Raw genomic sequence first — 7,712 nt, 5'->3', positions numbered from 1 at the left:
TGCCTCCATGCGCACCTCAGTAGGTTCACCCTGGCGGGACAGTCCATCTGCATTCCCATGCTTCCTGCCCGTTTTGTGTTCAATGGTGAAGTCAAACTGCTGAAGGGCAAGGTTCCAGTGTAGCAACCTGCCGTTGGTTCCACAGATGGCGTTTAGCCAGCGCAGAGGGTGGTTACCACGGTGAAGGTGCGACCGTGCAAGTAGGGCTGCAAGTGCTGCAGGGCCCAGACTATGGCCAGGCACTCCTTCTCGATGGTGGAGTAGGCCACTTCCCTCGGCAAAAGTTTCCGGCTCAGGTACAACACGGGGTGCTCTTGGTCCCCTGAGTCAACCTGGCTGAGCACAGCACCAAGGCAAAACTCGCTGGCGTCGGTCTGTACCAAGAACGGTCGACTGCTGTCGACTGCTTTCAACACAGGGGCGTTGCACAGTGCTGTTTTCAACGCCTGGAAGGTCCCCTCACAGCCATCTGTCCAGTTGACGATGTGGGGTAGCTTCTTCCTGGTGAGGTCTGTCAAAGGTTTTGCTAGGCTACTATAGTGCTGTACGAAGCGCCTATGGTACCCTGCAGTGCCCAGGAAGGACATCACCTGTTTCTTGGTCCTGGGAGTGGGCCAGTTCACGATCGCGCCCACTTTCTCAGGCTCTGGCTTTAGGGTGTTTCCGCCTACCCGGTGCCCCAGGTAGTGAACCTCCCTCATGCCCATCTGGCACTTTCCCGGCTTGATAGTCAGTCCTGCTCGGTGAATTCGCCTGAGCACCTCCTCGAGATGCTGCAGGTGTTCCTCCCAGGAGGGCAATGATGGCAATGTCATCCAAGTACGCCACTGCGTACTTCTCCAGTCCCTGGAGCAGGAGGTTGACCATCCGCTGGAAAGTGGCAGGGGCATTCTTCATGCCGAAGGGCATGACCGTGGACTCGTACAGTCCAAAGGGTGTGATAAAGGCGGATTTCTCCTGCGCCTCGGGGCTCAGGGGAATCTGCCAGAATCCTCAGATTCATTATGGTCAGGTATTTTGTGTCAGCTAACTTCTCAAGCAGATCATCGATGCGCGGCATTGGGTGTGCATCAGAGGCTGTAATGGCGTTGAGCCCCTGTAGTCCACGCAGAACCGGGTGGTCCGGTCCTTCTTTGGCACAAGAACTACAGGTGAGGCCCACGCGCTCTTTGACCGTCGAATCACCCCCAGCTGTAACATCTCATCGATCTCCTGGTGCATAACCTGCTGCACCTGGTCGGAGATTTGATAGGGTGTTCGCCGTAGAGGGGCATGATTCCCGGTGTCCACCTCGTGGACTGCTAAGTTAGTCCTTCCAGGTCGGTTGGAAAACACGACCCGGAAGGGTTCCAGGGTGGTTTGCAACTGCAACCGCTGTGGTTCAGTTAGCGAGGCGCTTACCTCCATGTCCTCGATGGACCCACCGGCCTTAGCTTGGGCCAGCATGTCCAGGAGGGCGTCTTCCTCCCCGTCTTTGGGTGCGCTGCAGACCGGTAGGACGAAAGGTTCACGTTCGTGATGAGCCTTCATCATGTTGACGTGAAAGGCCTTTCGCCTACCCCAGGAGTGGTCACGTAGGTGACCGGATTGAGCTGTTGGTGGACGACGTACGGGCCCTCCCAAGCTGCCTGAAGCTTATCCGTTGTTACGGGGACCAGCACCCACACCTTTTGACCCACGTGATAGGTCCTCTCCCGGGCGTTCTGGTCGTACCAGTGCTTCTGATCAGCCTGAGCCTGCGTCATGTTGTCATGCACCAACTGCGTCAAGGTCTGCATCTTGTCACGGAAGCGCATGACATACTCCACTATGGACACTTCAGAAGGGTTCGGCTCCTCTTCCCAGGATTCTCTTACCAACCCAAGGGGTCCCCGGACTCGCCTGCCGTACAGGAGCTCGAAGGGGGAGAACCCCGTCGAGGCCTGCGGAACCTCTCGGTAAGCGAACAGCAGGTGTGGGAGGTACCGCTCCCAGTCGCGCCCTTGTGTCTCAACCAGCATGCGTAGCATCTGTTTGAGGGTACCATTGAAGCGTTCACACAAGCCATTGGTCTGTGGGTGATACGCACTCGATACCAGGTGCTTCATCTGCATTCTCTTACAGAGAGCCTCCATTAGGCGAGACATGAATTGGGTCCCTTGATCAGTGAGCATCTCCCTGGGAAATCCTACACGTGAAAAGATAGCCAACAGGGCAACCGCCACCTTATCTTCCCTAGTTGACGACAGAGCTACTGCCTCTGGGTACCGGGTAGCGTAATCTACCACAGTAAGAATGTATTGCTTTCCAGAGCTGCTGGGGACGGCCAGCGGGCCCACAATGTCCACTGCGATCCTCTGGAAAGGCTCCTTTATCACTGGCAAAGGGATCAGGGGAGCCTTAAGAGCAGGCCCCACCTTCCCCACTCTTTGACAGGTGACACAGGAGCGGCAGTAGTTTGACACATCTGTCCCCATCTTAGGCCAATAGAAGTGTTGAGACAGCCGGGTCTTTGTCTTGCTGATCCCCAAGTGTCCAGCTAGCAGGATCTCATGGGCAATCCGTAACAACTCACTCCGGAATTGCTGCGGGACGACCAGCTGTCTCTCCCTCAACCACTCCTTTTGCGATTTTCCGGGTACTGTCTCCCAGTACAACCTTCCTCGTTCCCAGAACACCCTCTCCTTATCAGTCTCGGAGAAGAGCGTCCCGGCGAGTTGTCTCAAACTCTCTAGGCTCGCATCTGTGTGCAGAGCGGCCTGAAACTCCTGGCTAGGGGAAACCAGAAGCGATGTCAGGGTCCCTTCCCCACGGGAGCCCTCTGGGACCTGCTCTGGGTCCACCTCTGGTTCAGTCACACTGATGACTGAGGAGGGTCCGGGAGGCAGACAGTTATCTGCGTTCCGGGCACTCTGACTGCGAGTGACAGCAGCTACGTAGGCTGTCTCCCCGGGGATTTCTACCGACCCATCAGCCGACGCTGCTATGGGTTCTACCTCCCCATCCACCCCCATTACCTCAGGAGCATTGCTACTTATGGGCCAGTTACCTTCCTCGGTGGCACTGGTCAATTGCATGGCATCACCTTCCTCACGGTTCCCATGTATCTCCCCATTTCCTGTAGCACCGACACTTGCCCCTGCTAGGGGTTCCTCAGCCGTCTCACTCCGCAGAGCGACGTGGCTGAGCACTCCTGTACCTATGGACACATCAACTTTCACAGAAACATCATTATCAGATTCAGTTGGCACAGGTACAACATTTTCACCCTCGATCCTATGGAAAAAATGGTTATCAGATGCATCATTACAAGGTAAAGCATGGTCAGGTAACACATGCGATTTCCCATCATCATCATCATCATCATCAGGGTTAACGTTACCCTTATTAGCAGATTGGGGAGGGGTGTTAGGGACGTAGTATGCAACCAACCTCCCCAAAACAGTCCCCAACAAAACATCAGTGGTCAAATTATCAGACAGCCCCACTTCCTTCACCCCGCTCCCGGCACCCCAATCAATATAAACCCGGGCCATTGGCAAGGGACAGCTGATGCCCCCAATCCCAGTGACAGTTAGGGTTTTCCCCAGAATGATTTCTTCAGGGGCCGCCAGTTTGGGTCGGATGAGGGTTCGTTCAGCCCCGGTGTCTTTGAGGCCTGTAGCAACATGGCCTCCCACAGTGACGTGCTGTACGTTGTCACACACCCTCGCAGCCACACCACCCACCAAAATAACTGCTGCATTAGGCCCTGGGGCCTTGGATGAGGGGTTCTTCTGCTTGTCTGGACAGTTGGGACTGATATGACCAGGCCGCCTGCAGTGGTAACACTGGCGAGGTTCGGTGGTAGGTCTGGTGCTGTTGGCCATGGGGACAGCACCTCTGGTGTGTTGGCAGGCAGGGGTATTGGCGTTGGTTGCAGGCTTACCCCCTCTCCAGCTGGTGGTGACTGGCTTCCGCACTTCCGATCTACGGTTGGCCTCATAGGCATCGGCAATCTGCGCTGCTTTCGTCACGTCTTTGGGTTCTCTGTCCATCACGAACTGTCGCACCTCAGCTGGGCAAAGATAGAAAAACTGGTCTTTGATCATCAGGTCTTCCAGCTGCTCAAAGGTGGTCACTGACAGTCCTTGGATCCACTGGTGAAAGTGGGTCCTGAGTCCATGCACCACATCACTGTAACTGTCGTGTGGGCCACGTTGGAGGGTCCGGAACTTTCTACGGTACACCTCGGGTGTAAGCTGGTACTTGGCTATCAGAGCCTGCTTGATGGCCTCATAGTCACCATCTTGTTCTTGAGGGAGGGCAGCAAACGCCTCCAGAGCTTTGCCTCTCAGCCCTGGTGTCAGGTATTAGGCCCATTCTTCTGTAGGCAGCCGGTACTGTCTGCAGGCTTTCTCAAAGGCCCGCAGAAAAGTGTCCAAGTCCCCATCCTTTTCCATAACAGGGAAGTGATCGGGCCGGGGCTTTGGTATCTGAGCGCTGCTGGGCTCACGGTCGGACTGGGACGACCCCTGCATTTGCAGTCGGGCTAACTGCAGCTGGTACTCCCGCTCCGCTTGGGCCTCTCGCTCGGCCCGCTGGGTCTCTCGCTTGGCTCGGGCCTCGGCCTCCTGCCGGTATTGCTGAATCAGCTGCCGACATCCCTCATGGTCGTCAGTGGGGAATTCTTTCAAGGCCAACAGCAGGTGGGGGTCCAATTCTACCTGGTTGCTTATCGGGCCAGCATTCAGTGGTTGGACCTCTGCTGCAGCACCATGTTCGCTTGTGCTGGCTTCTGCGGCCTCTGGGCTCTGAGAGTGGTCTAGAGCGGCTTCCCATTGCACCAGAACTGCGACCAGTTGGCTTTTGTTTTTGCCTGCAAAGTCAATGTGCTGTGACTTGCATAAGGCAACAAGGGTGTCTCTGGTCTGCTGCTCATAAAAGGTTTCTCCCAGTCCAACCATGGTTGCCAAATAAAAGATAGGACAGAAAAACAAAGATAAAGGGAGGGGATAATTACCAGTACACAATTGTCTCCGGACTAATAAATACTGAGTTCGTTCTCCAAACTTATTTGCGCAGCGTCCTCGCAAGAACTGTCTGCAAGTTTTTAGTGAGAGGAATGATTGCTCAAACCAGATCACTAATGCTCTAATATCCCACCGCCTTGCCACCAATTTGTCAGGATCCCCTGACCGCTGCCACCAATTTGTCACAATTCACACCTTGACCGTCACCCCTACGTCACGGATCGGGGTGACTTTAGGCCAACAGACGGCTATCACATGTGCAGGGGGCTTATCTTAGTTATCCCTCCACTGCTACAATGTGATAAAAGAAACACACACAAGGCTATTGACCTCTTAGGTTACAGCAGGGGCTTATTTGAGGTATCCCACTGCTCTTCAATATACCATGAACTGCAGGGATCTATGAATAATTCGCTTACAGTTCGACTTAAACCTTGCAGCTCTCTGGCACCCCCTTACTGTCAGGTCAGATTAGGTACTGCACCTAGGGTAATTAGTCACCAGAAAGGCTGCCTGCTATGTACTGGCTATAGGGCACGCTGCAGCGACGCGATAAACTACTCCCGCTCAGGCAGGAACAATAATTATCAACGCCGCAGTCGCTACAGCACCCAAAGGCCGGCACACGGTCAGCTGCCACCAGCTTCGATTAAACGGGTCCGAAGCTAACCCAACACAGTAGCGTAATTCCCTTCAAGAGACAGGGTACGTTTTAGAGCAGGAGAACGAATCTAGTATTTATTATACTCCATAAAGTTTAGGCAGTGCTTTATCAAAAATATTTTACAAAGATCTTACAAAAAGAGACAATTGCAAATATGTACAAGGTAATTATAAAAAAAACAGGGAATAACTGAGATATAACACTTACATGTGCTCAGAGCATTGCAGGCAACCTGGCTAGTGGAGTTCCCATCCTCAGATTCATTATGGTCAGGTATTTTGTGTCAGCTAACTTCTCAAGCAGATCATCGATGCGCGGCATTGGGTGTGCATCAGAGGCTGTAATGGCGTTGAGCCCCTGTAGTCCACGCAGAACCGGGTGGTCCGGTCCTTCTTTGGCACAAGAACTACAGGTGAGGCCCACGCGCTCTTTGACCGTCGAATCACCCCCAGCTGTAACATCTCATCGATCTCCTGGTGCATAACCTGCTGCACCTGGTCGGAGATTTGATAGGGTGTTCGCCGTAGAGGGGCATGATTCCCGGTGTCCACCTCGTGGACTGCTAAGTTAGTCCTTCCAGGTCGGTTGGAAAACACGACCCGGAAGGGTTCCAGGGTGGTTTGCAACTGCAACCGCTGTGGTTCAGTTAGCGAGGCGCTTACCTCCATGTCCTCGATGGACCCACCGGCCTTAGCTTGGGCCAGCATGTCCAGGAGGGCGTCTTCCTCCCCGTCTTTGGGTGCGCTGCAGACCGGTAGGACGAAAGGTTCACGTTCGTGATGAGCCTTCATCATGTTGACGTGAAAGGCCTTTCGCCTACCCCGGGAGTGGTCACGTAGGTGACCGGATTGAGCTGTTGGTGGACGACGTACGGGCCCTCCCAAGCTGCCTGAAGCTTATCCGTTGTTACGGGGACCAGCACCCACACCTTTTGACCCACGTGATAGGTCCTCTCCCGGGCGTTCTGGTCGTACCAGTGCTTCTGATCAGCCTGAGCCTGCGTCATGTTGTCATGCACCAACTGCGTCAAGGTCTGCATCTTGTCACGGAAGCGCATGACATACTCCACTATGGACACTTCAGAAGGGTTCGGCTCCTCTTCCCAGGATTCTCTTACCAACCCAAGGGGTCCCCGGACTCGCCTGCCGTACAGGAGCTCGAAGGGGGAGAACCCCGTCGAGGCCTGCGGAACCTCTCGGTAAGCGAACAGCAGGTGTGGGAGGTACCGCTCCCAGTCGCGCCCTTGTGTCTCAACCAGCATGCGTAGCATCTGTTTGAGGGTACCATTGAAGCGTTCACACAAGCCATTGGTCTGTGGGTGATACGCACTCGATACCAGGTGCTTCATCTGCATTCTCTTACAGAGAGCCTCCATTAGGCGAGACATGAATTGGGTCCCTTGATCAGTGAGCATCTCCCTGGGAAATCCTACACGTGAAAAGATAGCCAACAGGGCAACCGCCACCTTATCTTCCCTAGTTGACGACAGAGCTACTGCCTCTGGGTACCGGGTAGCGTAATCTACCACAGTAAGAATGTATTGCTTTCCAGAGCTGCTGGGGACGGCCAGCGGGCCCACAATGTCCACTGCGATCCTCTGGAAAGGCTCCTCTATCACTGGCAAAGGGATCAGGGGAGCCTTAAGAGCAGGCCCCGCCTTCCCCACTCTTTGACAGGTGACACAGGAGCGGCAGTAGTTTGACACATCTGTCCCCATCTTAGGCCAATAGAAGTGTTGAGACAGCCGGGTCTTTGTCTTGCTGATCCCCAAGTGTCCAGCTAGCAGGATCTCATGGGCAATCCGTAACAACTCACTCCGGAATTGCTGCGGGACGACCAGCTGTCTCTCCCTCAACCACTCCTTTTGCGATTTTCCGGGTACTGTCTCCCAGTACAACCTTCCTCGTTCCCAGAACACCCTCTCCTTATCAGTCTCGGAGAAGAGCGTCCCGGCGAGTTGTCTCAAACTCTCTAGGCTCGCATCTGTGTGCAGAGCGGCCTGAAACTCCTGGCTAGGGGAAGCCAGAAGCGATGTCAGGGTCCCTTCCCCACGGGAG

Source organism: Ranitomeya variabilis, chromosome 2, assembly GCF_051348905.1.
Source record: "Ranitomeya variabilis isolate aRanVar5 chromosome 2, aRanVar5.hap1, whole genome shotgun sequence".
Taxonomy (NCBI): Eukaryota; Metazoa; Chordata; class Amphibia; order Anura; family Dendrobatidae; genus Ranitomeya; species Ranitomeya variabilis.
This window is presented reverse-complemented; position numbering follows the sequence as displayed.